The sequence below is a fragment of the Elaeis guineensis genome, chromosome 8, assembly GCF_000442705.2.
Source record: "Elaeis guineensis isolate ETL-2024a chromosome 8, EG11, whole genome shotgun sequence".
Lineage (NCBI taxonomy): Eukaryota > Viridiplantae > Streptophyta > Magnoliopsida > Arecales > Arecaceae > Elaeis > Elaeis guineensis.
In genome coordinates, this window is record NC_026000.2 from 28454853 (window position 1) to 28472237 (window position 17385).

The window sequence follows — 17385 nt, forward strand, 5'->3', positions numbered from 1 at the left end:
GGGTAATATATTGAATTTCATAAAAAAATTTATTTACTGATAAATGGAATCACTCAAAAAATATTGGAGAGTTTTTCTTGGGATATTTATTCTGCTGGAGGTATTATTGTCTATGGCTTTTTAGGTCATCCATCACAATCATTCATTTCTGTAGTGATGCATCGAAATGCGAGAAATGAAATCTGAAAAGGTAAATGATTGTTTTGACGATGCAACAGATCTATGTGGTGTTTGCAACGTAGAAAATAACTTATCCAGTGTCATCTTCAAACAGTCTCTTTCAGGGTTCTGGTTGCAGTCTTTTGTCCCTTTTCCAAAACAAAAGAAAATCATTTGAACATGTCTTGCAAGTGATCCGCACGTAACTTTATTTCCCTGATGGTACAGAAAATGATATTATATTGGTAAGAGGAAATGGATTAGGAGTGCATGGTGGTTAAATTGTAGATTTGAAAAAAAAATTTAAGCTAATTCACTAATGAGGTGCTGGACCTGTGATTGAAATCGAAATCGATAAAAATTAAAATAGATTAAAATTAAAATCTAAATAATCAAATTTTTGAAGTATTTGATACATAATTTAAATTAGAATCAGAATAAAAATTTAAATTCATAAAAAAAATAAGAATTAAATTTTATAGAGATTAGGCCATTTCGATTCTATCCGAAAATCAAAATTGAAATAGAACTTTTCTCAATTAAACGGTAAACAGTTAGAATGAGAGTTACTCAATTCTCTTTCAATTTTAGATCACCGCTTCTCTCAACCAAATATCATCTTAAGAGTATCTTCGAAAGCTTTTAAGAATTTGTAAAGATTGTATGTCCTTTGAAAAAAAAAAAGTACATCCTTTAATTGTATGTCCTTTGAAGAAAAGGTACATCCTTTGATGATTCATGCCTGCTAAAATTAGAGTTCCTTTGACAACAAATCCTATCTAATTAGCTCAACACATCGAGGAGTTTATACATATGTCATGCATAATAGCAATGTATTTACTACTAATCATAAAATCAAGGTAAGCGTCTCTAATTCTACATGTTCTCATCTTTATGATGATTCTCATCTTTATGATGAGGAAGTAAGTTCAATGTAAAAGGCCTATGAAATTGTTATATATTTCGTTTGCATTTTTTTATTGGTGAAGTATGCACATATATAATGCTACCTGTAACTTTTTTGGGCAAAATCTTCTGCATCTCATAGTCATCACACTGTTTTCTAACCTATGATAAAATTATTTAGTCACTACATCTCATAGTTCTTGAATTCTTCACAACAATTTTGATAAAAAGGTGTCATGTCTTATTTACATTATGTGTTATACAAACCTTCATGCTTTCCTAGATGAAATCCATCTACAGAATTGTGAATCACTAGCAATTTGATTTCTGTGCAAGTATGCTCATCAAATTGTATTGGGGTTGGAAGCAAGGTTATTTATGTACATATTCTTTGCTAGTTTACTTAACTTGATCAGACAATTTTGCATGCATGTCAATTATGTTTTGCATCTTTTATATTCATTTATTATTTCCTCAGATTATCCTTATCTCTATTAGTTCGTCTCATCTAAGGTGGAGTTCAGCTGACGTCAAGTGGAAGGATATGGCACGAGTAATACTGAATATTGACTTGTCTTTGAATTAAATACACAAACATTGTTATGTAATAACCTGTCGCACCTATTAACAACTACATCTACCCAATTCAAGGACAGCAACCTTCCACCCATCCCGACTTCCATTGTTAACTGAGCTGTCATAGCTTAAAACTATCCTAAAATCATAATCCAATCCCTGTCCTACCATATAATGCACTGTCAAATGGCTTAAGAATAACACCTTCCAATTTCTTGTTAATTTAATTATTTTTTTCTTTGATAAGCCAAATGAGCCACACACATCTAATATGAATACATCCAATAAAATTAAAAGATAAAATATTTTGAAAGGAGGATAACACAGTTATATAATTAACTCACAGTATATCATCAAGTGCTCTACCACATAAGAGGTAATTCGGTCCACGATTCTGCTTGCCTCACGATAGATATGACTGGCTTTGAAAATGATACAATCGATAATGTCAAATATCTTGGATCAGGGATGTCTATCACAAATTATCAACCAATCATAGTAGCTGCGTCTCCCTCTATATGGATAGAATCAGCCTACAAAAAAAATCTAGTATAGTTAAGTCTTGCTTGAGTTGCTCTTTGCTCAACTCCCCAAAGATGATGATATTGTAAATCTGCCTCCAATAGCAGTGAATCAAGCATCAAGGCCTCTAATCATAAATCCGATACATCCTCTATGACCAACTAATTTAATCATTTTTTCGGATAAAAGACTAATTTAATCCTTTAATGGATATACTTACCATCAAGCAACAAACGGTCTACATAGAGCTTATTTTAAAAGCTAAATTAAAAAATGTTAGTTCATATGATGTTGAAGATTATGAAAGAGAATCCTGATGCAGCTTAATTTTTTGAATTTGTTGCCCATAATTACCACCTGCCCTACTCCATGATACATTGTTGAATGGCACCTTCCCATTTGTTATTAACTTGTCTAATAACTATGACTACCATCAAGAAACAAGTGCTCCAATAACTGCTGATTTTAAAAGTGGCACCATGGATGGTCATTTCATATGCGACATGAAAGACCATAGAAAACAACCCTTATGCATTTATATAGGTAAATTTTCGTCAGCCACAACACAGATTTCCATCTATGCATTGGCTTTATGTTTTTTTTTCTTCTAATCTAAATAAACTATACGTTGTTGGTGTAAGATGTTTTAATTTGCTCCAAAAGATCAATCTACCCTAATTTGCACTCTAGATTCAAGAAAATAATTTGGCTTACCTCTCACCCTATTATATTATTTATGCATCTCCCATATTCCAAGTGCACATCTTATAATATATCCTTATAGTAGGCCATCTATGACATGCATTTGGGCATGTTTCATGGATGAACATCTGTGACACAAAACAAGCCAAATTACTTTACAGACTCAAATTCATAAATTTTGAATGATGCTGAAAGTGCTTAGTTTATGTATACAAAAAGCTCTCCTCCATGCAAGAGCATTGGTGCAATTCATGAACTTTATATAAGTGGGTGGTTGGAGATCCCTATAATGGTGGAGTCACTAAACAACAGTGGATTTCCACAAAGAAAGGCGAGTCCATGGCATGAAAGATGCGACCCCAATCCTTAAAAATAATCCCAGAATAAAGTTAATTGAAGAAATAGAGAGATGATTCCCTTTCCCAAGTGATCAAAGTAGCTGAATATGCTAATTATCTTCGGATTGCAGCTACAAGTCTCCCTCAAGAATAAGTTTTCTTTTTTCTTCAGATTTCTTTTCTGATATAACTAACTGCATGTGAAACGGTAGAGCGTATAATTGATATATGTCATGCAAAATATGCTTTATATAGCAGTACAAAAAATAGATAATATATTCTTTAAATTTTATTAATTTTTCAGGCCTTGTTGATTACATAATAATGAAAAATGCAGTGCCACGTCAGCCATGACATATTTGGTACCATAAACTAGTACTTAGGATATGTGATAAGGGTTAAAATTTTCTTCTTCTTTTTTTTTTTTTTTGGGTGGGGTGGGGGGAGGATGGTGATGGAAGACTTTTTACAAGAACTATTAGTTTTTTGTTTTAATTCTATTATTATCCAATATTCAAATGCAAACTTATATTTTATCTTAATTGATGCAGTTCTTTAATTTGGAGATGATTCTTTAGTATGTGACAATGAAAATTTTGACTAATGAATTTCCCACTATCATTCTTAGAAATATTTTATAAATTTTTTTTATATATATTCATGTAAATTTGATTTATTGCATCTTTGCTTTCTAAAAAAATTATTAATTATATATACATGCATACATATTGTTGGTGTAGAATTCCGCCAGCGCCGGAGAAGTTGGAGTCGAGGAGATCGCGGCCGCCGTCGGGACCTGCAAGGGAAGTCTAAATCGGAGTTGGGGGTGCTCCGACAAGACCCTCCGACGGTCAAGTCAGTATTCTGCCTCAACAAAAATGGAGCACTCGAATGAAATTTTAGCAGAGTTTCGAGATAGAGTTAGAGCTTAGAGGAGAACGTATCTGGGAGGTCTCTTTTATAGACGGGAGAGCGTAACCGCTTGACAGCAATGTCCGCAACTGCTTGGTAGTGGACCGTTCGGGGCCACATGAAGTTTGTTACGGAGAGTAGTGGTGTCCGTTGTCGTGACTTACCAGAGAGTGGTGGGGCCACGTGGAGTTTATTACGGAGAGTGGAGTGGTGTCCGTTGTCACGAGTTGCAGGAGAGTTCGGGCCGGACGGCTGAAGCTCGGCTGGGACGTCTGGTGGAATGGAATATCTCTCTGCCTCAGCAATTTAAGAGAAGCTCGGATATTTTCGATGTTGCTGACGGGTTAACTGTGGTTGGGTGCTATTGGTGCTGCAGACAGAAGTCATCTGTTGCAGGAGTTCAGATGGAGTCCGGCTCTTGTAGGAGTCCGGAAGAAGGCCGCTTTCTGTAGAAGCTCGGATGGAGACTGATTGCCATGGAAGTTTGGAGTAGGCCGCTTACTGTAGAAGCTCGGATGAAGTCTGTTTGCAGTAGAAGTTTGGAGTAGACCGCTTACTGTAGAAGCTCGGATGAAGATCAGTTACCGTGGAAGTCCGGATGGGGATCGCTTATTGTAGAAGCTCGGACGAAGACCGATTGCCGTGGAAGTCCGGATGGAGACCGCTTATTGTAGAAGCTCGGACGAAGACCGATTGCCATGGAAGCCCGGATGGGGACCACTTATTGTAGAAGCTCGGATGAAGATCGGTTGCCGTGGAAGCTCGGATGGAGACTGCTTATTGTAGAAGCTCGGACGAAGATCGGTTGCCGTGGAAGCTCGGATGAAGACCGCTTATTGTAGAAGCTCGGATGAAGATCAGTTGCCGTGAAAGTTCGGATGGGGACCGCTTATTGTAGAAGCTCGGACGAAGATCGGTTATCGTGGAAGTTCGGATGGAGACTGCTTATTGTAGAAGCTCGGATGAAGTCCGCTTGCAGTAGAAGTTCGGAATAGACCGCTTACTGTAGAAGTTCGGATGAAATTCGGAAGGCGGTCGACCACTGTAGTGTAGCGAAAATTTAGTGCAGGGGCAAAATGATAATTTTAAATCTTTTTCAAAATTACTATTTTACAGCAGAATTATTAATTAATCTCATTAATTAATACTAATTAACCCTACACTAGGATCTAAATATGATACAACAACATGCATTTAAATTTGAAATTCAAATTTGAATTAGTAAACCTTTTACAGTACTGTGTTCAGAACACATTATCTTTTGCGGATAGTCGATCACCGTAATCTGATCACCGTCGGGGGGCTCTGATCATCACGTCGCAGCCACACAAATGTCTGACCTCTGCGGATCATCCACACGAAGCTCCCATCTGATCAGCTCCTCACGAATGCTAGTTCGTGATTTCACCCTTTAAATGGCAGATGTTGATCGAACTCCTTCGATCAATGTGTGCCGACTCCTCGGATACTCTGGATCATTTGCACGGTTGCTTGAGAGGCTGATGGATCTCTTCCTAAAATTTGGTGGACTCACGACACTCGTGGCACACCAATCTCACTTCCCAAACCCTAGGTAGAAACCCTAGGGTACACACTAGAAACCCTGCGCTCAATTTTCTTTCTTTTCTTTCTTTTTCTCTCGGAAGGTTTTGGACCTTCACCTTGCGCACAAACTTTCCTCACGCCCCAAAGTTTCTCTCTTAAAATTTTTTCACACATTCCACCTTTCTCCTCTTTTTAAAACAACGTCGAACGTGTCTTATCCGCGTGAGAGGATAAAGATAAGTGGTTGCACATTTGAATTCAAATCAAATTTGAATTCAAATGCAAAACCAACTCATCCCTATCCACTTGTGCGTGAGAAGAGAAGGGGCGTGAGTTGATTTGTGCATGGAGAGTTTACACGAGAAATATTTTCTCGTGTAAAATATGGGGCGCACAAGATAAGACCATGGCGCATGGATTAGTTGGTTGCTCATTCAAATTCAAACTTTCTTTTGAATTTGAATGGCCAACCAACTTATTTTTATCCAGATATTTGGTACACAAGGGTGGGCGTGGGATGGCTTCTGCGTGGAGAAAATTCATGAGAAATTACTTCTCGTGAATTTAAATATGCACAGAAGAAGTGAGATGGCGCAGGGAGAAAAGTCAAGGTGGTTTGAACCTAATTGAGCCAACCTAATCTAAATAGGTTAAGCACAATTAGAATAAATTAAATTTAACTTAATTAAGCTTAATTAGGCTCAATAAAATCTTAATCAAATCAGAAATTAACTAAATCTAACCCCTGATCAAATCATGGACTAAACCACCTTAGCGATTAGGTCAACATTTAACCTAATCGGGTCAATCCAAACTGAATCCAATTCAATTGGACTTGATCCAAAAATAATTACTCAATCAAATTGAGTTAATTAGTGATCAAATCACTAATTAAACCTCTCATAAATATTGAGTCCAAATTCGATGGACAATCAGGCATCAGAGACCATCGATATGAAATCCTGATCAAAGAGTTCAAATTTTAAATTCAAAATTTAAAATTCAAAATTTTGACCCCGGTACCCAAAATGTGTGGAACTCATGATCAGAGAATCCTAATTCTCAATCATAGAGTCCCAGACACATAAGACTCATAATCAGCCATCTGATCAGAAAGGAACCACTAATGTGTGTGACCCCGCAGGTTCGAACCTAAGCCGGTAGCACAGGAATCAATTTCTGTACTAATCGAAGTGACCATCTAGCAATGGTACCCGACGACCGGATAGGTCGAATAATCGCAATCACAACATTCAGAACCTACGTGAATATGGTTACCATATAATTCATCCCTTTTGACCCCTGTGTTTAGGACGACTCAGGGTTAAACTGTCAACCCTGATGATATCATCCGAATCGTGCTCAACTCAATTAGTCCTGTGACTTCTCACTAGGACTATCCTGGCCAAGATTTTGCTAAATTAAAACACGACTGTACACAGCTCCTAAACTGGAGTGGTCAATCCCATCTTGACACACGCACCGACAAGTCAAGTACTTGACTACACCCAGCAGCCTTCCGTCATTGAATTAGAAATTCAGGTAGTCCAATGCCTAAGTGCAGTGAGTTGCTTGCAAGTCACCGTGGCGGTCTCAGGTCGGAGGGACATTTATACCCATATCCCATCGGAGCAAATCTTGACAGCAGAAATAGCTCCGGAGTTGGTCACGTTCCATGCAAATATACCATTACATCTCACCTGTATGCCATAGGAGTGTCTCCACACTCTTTGGTTATGAGGACAACCAACCCATATGGCACACAACAACTGGAAACTAGAGTCTGTAAACCCTATAAGTCTCAAGTCCGATTTACCATATATAAGCCACTGGTCCTTAGTATTTCTTAAATACTTCAGGATGGTTTTAACAACCTTCCAGTGATTCTCTCCTGGATCAGATTGGTATCTACTCACTACCCCTAGTGAGTATGCCACATCTGGTAGTGTACATGTCATGGCGTACATGATAGATCCCGCTGTCGAAGCATATGGAATCCTACCCATACGCTCTCTCTCTTGAGGTGTTGTCGGACAATCCCTCTTCGAGAGAGAATTTCCATGACCTATCGGTAGATAGCCTTTCTTGAAATTTTTCATGCTGAACCTTTTCAGCATAGTATCAATGTACGTGGACTGGGATAAGCCAAGCAACTTTTTGGATCTATCCCTATAGATCCTCATCTCTAGGATGTAGAAAGCTTCTCCCATATCCTTCGTGGAGAACTGTGACGATAGCCAAATCTTTATTCCTTGTAATGCAGGGACATCATTCCCGATTAAGAGAATGTCATCCACATACAATACAAGAAATACTACTACTGGACCATTAGTCCACTTATAAATGCAGGACTCTTCTCCGTTCTTAACGAAGCCATACATTTTGATCGTCCTATCAAAACGTATGTTCCAACTCTGAGATGCCTGCTTAAGTCCATAAATGGACCTCTGTAGCTTGCAAACCTTAGACTCATCTGTGGATGTGAACCCTTCAGGTTGTATCATATACACCTCTTCGTCCAGCTCTCCGTTTAGGAAAGCTGTCTTAACATCCATCTGCCAAATTTCATAGTCCAGATGGGCAGCTATCGCAAGCATAATCCGAATGGATTTGAGCATTGCTACAGGAGAAAACATCTCGTCATAGTCTATACCATAACGTTGACGATATCTCTTGGCAACCAGATGGGCTTTATAGGTCTCCACCTTTCCGTCTGCACCCCTCTTCCTTTTGAAGACCCACTTACACCCTATGGGTTTTACTCCTTCGGGTGGGTCAACCAATGTCCACACATCATTGACCTTCATGGACTCCATTTCGGATTTCATGGCCTCTAGCCATTTCTCAGAGTCAGATCTCTGCATTGCATCCATGTAGGTGATCGGATCCTCATCGTTTTCATCAAGTTCGACAGGATCACCATCCCGGACCAAGAAACCATAGTATCTGTCCGGTTGATGTGGTACTCAACCAGACCGCCTTAAGGGTGCATAATCAATGGGCTTCAGATCTGATCTAATCAAATCCGGTTCAGGTTCAGTAACATGTGTCGGTTTTTTCACCTGTCGAACTTCGTCAAGTTCGACCTTAGAGGCAACAGTTTTTTCACTAAGGAACTCCTTTTCTAAAAAAATTGCCTTAAGGCTGACAAACACCTTTTGCTCATCAGCAAGGTAGAAATAATACCCTTTGGTCTCTTTTGGGTACCCAATAAAATTACACTTGTCAGACCTAGGTCCAAGCTTGTCTGTAATTAAACGTTTAACATAAGCCGGACACCCCCAAACCCTAAGGTGCGAGAGTACTAGCTTACGTCCTATCCATATCTCATATGGTGTTTTGGCTACAGACTTACTCGAAACTCTATTTAGAAGGTAACAAGCCGATTCGAGCGCATATCTCCAGAGGAAGATCGGCAGACCAGCAAACCCCATCATGGATCGAACCATGTCTAACAGGGTCCGATTCCTCCTTTCAGACACACCATTATGCTGTGGTGTTCCAGGAAGAGTCCACTGAGAGAGAATCCCATTCTCTCCTATATACGTCAGAAATTCATTGGAAAGGTATTCACCTCCTCGATCAGATCGAAGAGTTTTAATACACTTCTCAGTTTGTTTTTCTACCTCATTTCGGAATAGTTTGAACATTTCAAATGATTCCGACTTATGCTTCATTAAATAGACATACCCATACCTAGATAGGTCGTCTGTGAAGGTTATGAAGTAGAAAAATCCACCTCTTACACTTGAGCTCATAGGTCTACATACATCAGAATGTACCAGACCTAAGAGTTCACTGGCTCGCTCACCTTTTTCAGTAAAAGGTGACTTGGTCATCTTCCCAAGAAGACAGGACTCACAGGTTGGAAGTGATTCACAATCACTAACTTCAAGAATTCTTTCTTGAGCCAACCTGTTTATCCTGATCTTATTGATATGACCTAGCCTACAGTGCCAAAGGTAGACTTCTGACACATTATCTATTCTAAAGTATTTATCAAAGTTTTGAACCACATTAACAGGCTGTGATAGTAAGTAAATTCTATTATTTAATTATCCAACAAATATTGTAACACCATTCAAAATGATATTGTAAATATTTCTTTTTATTAAAAAATCATAACCGTACATGGTCAAAAGACCTACAAAAATAATATTTAATAAAAAACTTGGACAATAGTGACATTCACTCAGAATTACATTACGAGAATTGATTACAAGACTCATGATTCCTAAAGCTAGAACTGGAACTTTGCTTCCATCTCCAACGTTCAGGAACCTCTCACCTTCATCAAATCTCCTACTGACCTGCAGACCCTGCATCGAATTACAAATATGATAAGGACTTCCGATATCCAATACCCAAACAGTAGTATCACAAATCGAAAAGTTGCAAGGAGTTATCATATAATTACTTTGCTTCTTCTTTGGCCTGTTCGGGTCCAGGGAGGCAATGTATTGAGGACAGTTCCTCTTTCAATGCCCCTGCTTCTTGCAAAAGAAGCACTCCATCTGGCTCTGGTCATGCTTGCGCTTCTTGGTCTGACCCTGTGCTACTGTCCCAGCATGAGATTGCACCTTCTTATTTTTCTTCTTCTTGTTCTTCTTCCCCTTCCCAAAGGGTTGACGACGAGAAGAAGACCCTCCCACTACATTCACCGACTCCTTATGGAGTTGGTGATCCTTCTCAAAGTTCTGCAGCAACCCCAACAATCCGTGATAGTTTACTGCAGGCTTTGTCATTCGAAAATGAGTAAGAAATGGGAGGAAGGACTTGGGTAAGAAATTAAGAATCGCATCCTTACCGAGCTGCTCGTGCAGAGGAAAGCCCAATTTGCTTAGGCGCTCAATCATCTCGATCATGTACAGTACATGATCAGTGACTGAGGCCCCATCCCTCATCCGAGTATTGAAAATGGCACAACTAGTTTGTGCCTTTCAACATCGTCAGGCATGCCAAAGGAGTCGTTCAATATTTGAAGCATCTCCTGTGGTTGGACGTTCTCAAACCTTCGGCTGAACTCGTCATTCATTGCTGCCAGCATAATACATCGAACGGTGGTGCGGTCATTGAGCCACTTCAAGTAAGTGTCTCGGATCGCCTTACTAGTGTTCGGAGCTGGCTCTTCAGGTGCTGGATCCGTTACTACATAAAGGATCCGCTCATGCTCAAGGACGATTTTCAATTTTCGATACCAGCTATCGAAATTGGGTCCCATGAGCTTGTCATTATCTAATAATGACCGGAGCGACAGGGTAGTGGCCATAGCTGCTTAAAGGAAAATGAGACCTCTATTAGTACATAAATTAATACTAAAGACTTGGACTTTAGTCTAAAATTTTTTCTAATATTTTTACGAACTGGTAGCCTCATCCTCCAATTCGAGGAATTACTTTAATTCCTTAATGGGTACTAGAATCCACACAGACTACACACGAGCCCAACTTTGGTTGGTCAACCCATGTGCATCTATGGATAGGTTCTTAACCAATTGTTTCTCTAAACAACTTCTAGTAATTGATTTTGCCCCAGAACCTAATCAGTAGGCTTTGGCCTCCACTGAAAAGATCTGGTTAGGTCCAACCATTAACATGACTTAATTTAGTAAATCGGATCTATAAATGATCAGGCCCGACTTTGGCCGGCCAACCTAACCACCATCAGAAAGACTCAATCAAATTATCATATTATGAATAATAATTTCATTAGCCAATAAGCACCAGGCATTTGGGCCTCCAATGATCATTGAACTAATGGACTCATTATCACTCACTTAATGGGAGGCTATGACTTAGTTATCATTATAACTTAATCATTTTAGGGACCTAATAATTTTGAGAATTTTATTAAAGAATAGTAGAGAAGAAATCATCCAGCCAATTTCAATCCTCCCACTGACTTCACCAAGTCAGATTAAAAAAAGATTTAATTAAAGCTGGCATTAGGAGCACCTAAATCAGTCACACTGATTTACCTAATGACATGGATGAGCTCTAATCACCAAGTGATCTAATCAAAATCTAACTTACCAGATTGGCCAGGTAAGTGAGATCAGTGGTGGAGATTTGCCATTAACTCGTCAATGATCGAATCAATGCGAGTAGCTCCCGCTTAAGAACCACTGGTCAAAACTGCCGAACTTACCTTAGACACCAACCGGTTCATTAGTTTTAATTTTGATCAACTTAGTAAATAGGGCTCCACCGCGTAGCCATGAATTAAGTCCATCTTGGTCTAGTTAAAGACATGGACCCATTCAACTACAACTATTGAAGTTGAGTCTAGAGTATCCTTGACCTAATCTAATTCAACTTTTGATTAGATTTGACCAATTACTCTATTTAGTCTATTTTTTAAGCTAACCTTAGGTCTAACCCAATTATGGACCTAATTCATCTAACCCATTGACCCACAAGTTTATGCAATTGTCTTAGGTCTTAATTCACAATTCTAGACCTACTAGACAACACTTAATTCTTTTAATTAAGTACTTGGGCTGATGGGTCAGGATTTGGCATTTCGAAAATAATTTTTAAATTTTGAAAGATTTTATGTTCTGTTCACCAAATGTATTGACTCATTTCACAAACGGATCAGCACATTTCATAAACAGCAATCCTATTGCTCATTTCATAACAGAAAATAACTCAAAATAAATCATAAATTTTTTTTTAGATCTAATCTAACACGTTCATGATAAATTTTATAATTAAGTCCTTTCGCTGCTTCATCGGCATGGGATATAATTGCATCGGCACCCCTACCGCCATAGGAGACCCCATCGAATGGGAAGAGAGGGCCTTTAAACCCTATTTTTCTCCTATGACCGGATGGCTATGGCAACCAACCCAATTAGATTACTTGCTACTTGGATCAAGTATATCTAAATATACTAATTTCAAAATTTAAATTTTGAATTTCAAATTTTAAATTTTAAATTTTAAATTTTAAATTTTAAATTTAAAATTTCAACCAAATTTTAAATTTCTAATCTTTGAATTTTAAATTTTGAATTTTGAATTTCAAATTTCAAATTTTGAATTTCAAATTTGAGATTTCAACCAAATTTCAAATTTTGAATTTTGAATTTTAAATTTGAAACTTCTAACAAATTTTAAATTTCAAATTTTAAATTTCAAATTTTTTTGAATTTCAAATTTTGAATTTTGAATTTCAAATTTAAATTTATAGATTACACCTTAATCTACGCATGTATATGTATATCATATTCTAGAACCATGCTCTGATACCATTTGTAGCGAAAATTTAGTGTAGGGGCAAAATGGTAATTTTAAATCTTTTTCAAAATTACTATTTTACAGTAGAATTATTAATTAATCTCATTAATTAATACTAATTAACCCTAGTATTATACGAGAAATATTTTCTCGTGTAAAATATGGGGCACACAAGATAAGACCATGGCGCATGGATTAGTTGGTTGCTCATTCAAATTCAAACTTTCTTTTGAATTTGAATGGCCAACCAACTTATTTTTATCCAGATATTTGGCGCACAAGGGTGGGCGTGGGATGGCTTTTGCATGGAGAAAATTCATGAGAAGTTGCTTCTCGTGAATTTAAATATGCACAGAAGAAGTGAGGTGGCGCAGGGAGAAAAGTCAAGGTGGTTTGAACCTAATTGAGCCAACCTAATCTAAATAGGTTAAGCACAATTAGAATAAATTAAATCCAACTTAATTAGGCTTAATTAGGCTCAATAAAATCCTAATCAAATCAAGAATTAACTAAACCTAACCCTTGATCAAATCAGGGACTAAACCACCTTAGCGATTAGGTCAATATTTAACCTAATCGGGCAATCCAAACTGAATCCAATTCAATTGGACTTGATCCAAAAATAATTACTCAATCAAATTGAGTTAATTAACGATCAAATCACTAATTAAACCTCTCATAAATATTGAGTCCAAATCCGATGGACAATCAGGTATCAGAGACCATCGATATGAAACCCTGATTAAAGAGTTCAAATTTCAAATTCAAAATTTAAAATTCAAAATTTTGACTCCGGTACCCAAAATGTGTGGAACTCATGATCAGAGAATCTTAATTCTCAATCATAGAGTCCTAGACACATAAGACTCATAATCAGCCATCTGATCAGAAAGGAACCACTAATGTGTGTGACCCCACAGGTTCGAACCTAAGCCGGTAGCACAGGAACCAATTTCTGTACTAATCTAAGTGACCATCTAGCATTGGTACCCGACGATCGGATAGGTCGAATAATCGCAATCGCAACATTCAGAACCTACGTGAATATGGTTACCGTATAATTCATCCCTTTTGACCCCTGTGTTTAGGACGACTCAGGGTTAAATTGTCAACCCTGATGATATCATCCGAATCGTGCTCAACTCAATTAGTCCTGTGACTCCTCACTAGGACTATCCTGACCAAAATTTTGCTAAATTGAAACACGACTGTACACAGCCCCTAAACTGGAGTGGTCAATCCCATCTTGACACACGCACCGACAAGTCAAGTACTTGACTACACCCAGCAGCCTTCCGTCATTGAATTAAAAATTCAAGTAGTCCAGTGCCTAAGTGCAGTGAGTTGCTTGCAAGTCACCGTGGCGGTCTCAGGTCGGAGGGATATTTATACCCATATCCCATCGGAGCAAATCTTGACAGCAGAAATAGCTCCGGAGTTGGTCACGTTCAGTGCAGATGTACCATTACATCTCACCTGTATGCCATAGGAGTGTCTCCACACTCTTTGGTTATGAGGACAACCAACCCATATGGCACACAACGACCTATGCTCGATAAACGTTGTCGTCCTTGGTAACAACGTATCATTTGGTCGCGAACATGTTTAAGGACTAAGCGACAAATCCTCCTTTGTCGAGTCTAAATAGTCGTAAGGACTTCACCACAACACAGGAGTTCATTAGAAGATGAAACATTTGTGATGAAAAAATATCAAAATAACTTTTATTTATTTATAATTCATGTACTAATACAAAAGGAGCACAACCGTCAACAGGCTGACGATTGGCTTTGGGACACTATTTCCAATACGTAGAAACTTGAATGGAGTCTGATTACTATAGAAGTCCTGCTGCTGGAGAAGCTCGGACATTGACGAAGTCCGGAAGAAGCTCGAAGTGAAGTCGATCGTGACAGGAGAAAGTCTGGAAGAGATTCGGAGAGTAGTCGATCACTGTAGAAAATCAGCTGATAATGAAGTCCAGAGAGTATTTGGAGCAGTCCGGTAGACAACTGAAGGAGCTCATTATCGGAGAAGTCTGGACATTGTGAAAGGTCAACTGCTGGAGGAGTCCGGATGGTACTATGGAAGCTCGGACAGCCGGGGGAGTTCAGAAAGACGTCGCACAAGGTCGGAAGCTGGAAGAGTCCTGAAAAGGTTGGCTCCTTACAAATTTCGACTGGAGTTATTTTATACCCAACACACACACACACACACACACACACATATATATATATATATATATATATATATATATATATATATATATATATATATATATATATATATATGGAAGGGTTGGCCCCTTACAAATTTCGACTGGAGTTATTTTATACCCAACACACACACACACACACACACACACATATATATATATATATATATATATATATATATATATATATATGTCTCTTACATCATCTTATTTTACTAATGCCCATTCTGCCGGATTAAGCTTCATGTCACTAATAAGTAACTATTTTAAATTTAAATTGATTATGTTATCCTTTTACATTAGTATTATTAATACTCAATTATATTATAAATGTTAAATAAAAAATGCCTAATAGCATTTTCACCCTAACACTAATGTGTCTCTTATTTCTCAAAGTTCGCCGGTAACAAACAACATGGTAGCTAATAACATACAAGAGCCGGTTCAATTTTGCAGTTAAAATAGATTATATATTACTTTTCAATTATGTATTACTTTTTGAGCATTTTAGAAAAAATGCTCAAAAAACTATTCTATAAAATGGCAATGCTTAATCACCTCATTCAAATTATTTTTACACTCGTGTCTTTTGGGATCATACCAGCCACTTGTGAATCTCACCAATCCTTTCTTGCCATGTCAGCAAAAATAAACATGGACTGATAAAGCAAGTAGGATGCAATGTCATCACCCTCGTTCTATATTACTTACTCACAGCAAAACAAAGAAAATACAAAACATCAATGACATACAGTCCAGCAACTTGCTAGAATTCAGAGGGCAGATGTTTCTTTCTTTTCTTAAATCAAAGGCTGCCAAATTAAAGAAAAATAAATCAAAGGTGGAAAGCATATAGTGCCAAAGAAGGTGGAGAGAAAGATAGAGAAAGAATCTAACAGCTCCTTGACATATGGAGGTTGAATAAGGCTTTAAATAAAAGGATGTTTGGTAGAAAGATAAGGTGGCATGAACCAATTGTTTAGGGTTTAGACCTTTTAATTGTTAGTTTGCCCATTATGTCCTATTTGCTGGCGGGTGGAGAAGCACAAAGGAATAAGCACCATGGGAGCTTCCAGCTTTGACTTGTTTGCAGCCTTATGGAGGATTCCTTTTCTTTCTATTTTGTCCTCACATCAATAGATGATAGGATTAATACGTACCCTTGGAGATATATGTATTTTATTTAATAGCTGCTTTTGTTAGGAAAGCTGTCAGATATAAAATACCCTGTGGAAATGACCTGTTATCTTTAACTTGATGCGCTTTGATTGTATTAAATATATATTAAACTGAACTTAGTGGAGTCGGTGGGCGAGGTTCTTGGCATCGTCATTGTTCTCAAAGGAGGATAATCGAGGAGCAGGGACGGCTCAATATCTTTGGAGACCTAAAGTTAAAAACGAAGACGGAGCCAGGAAGAGACTTTCTTCCGGATTTCGACTTTGAGAAACGAAGGCGGACCGGCGGGCCACCGGCCCGGCGAACAACCGGAGCGGAGGGGAGTGTCGAAAAATAAAAAAAAAATGAAAAACTTACCGATGGAGGTCGGGGTGGATCGGGACGTCGGAGGTGGAGGCTGGAGAGGGAGTGTCGAAAAACAAAAAAAAATGAAGAAACTTACCGATGGATGCCGGAGGGTGGACCGGGATGCCAGAGGTGGAGGCTGGACGCTGGATCGGGACGCCGGAGGTGAGAGGCGGAGGTTGGACCGCGATGCCAGATGCGCGCGAGCGGAGGGCCTCCTGGGAGCGGGGGCCTAAGGCAAGGGCTTCGGTGGCCTTACCTTCAGCCGCCCTGCCGAGGAGAATTCTTTGACTTGAAAAAAAATTGGGCGGTGAGAAGAATCTTTCCACCATGCAGAAGAGTATAAACAATGCTGCATGGAGTGTAGCAAAACAAATCATGCTGCATGGATGAGTGTGATTTTTTTTTTTTTTAGAGATTTATTTTATAATAAAAATTAAAAATTTGGAACGATCATAATTTTTCTTTCTGCTTTTTTGTCCTTTTCATTTATATCTAACAATGTGAAGGACGGAATAGTTGGCCTAATTAAATTGACCAAAGATAGGATAATGATGGAATCAAGTACTATGATCATGGCATGATTGTAGTCATAGATTGACTATTCAACATCCCTCTCTATGGGGGAGGGATCTACCATGCAAAACCTTGCTAATCATGTCATTCCCTACGTATTTATAAAAAAATTTAATCTTTGTAGTGGGGTTGTCATTCACGGCTACCATGTAAAGCATGGTTAAGCTAG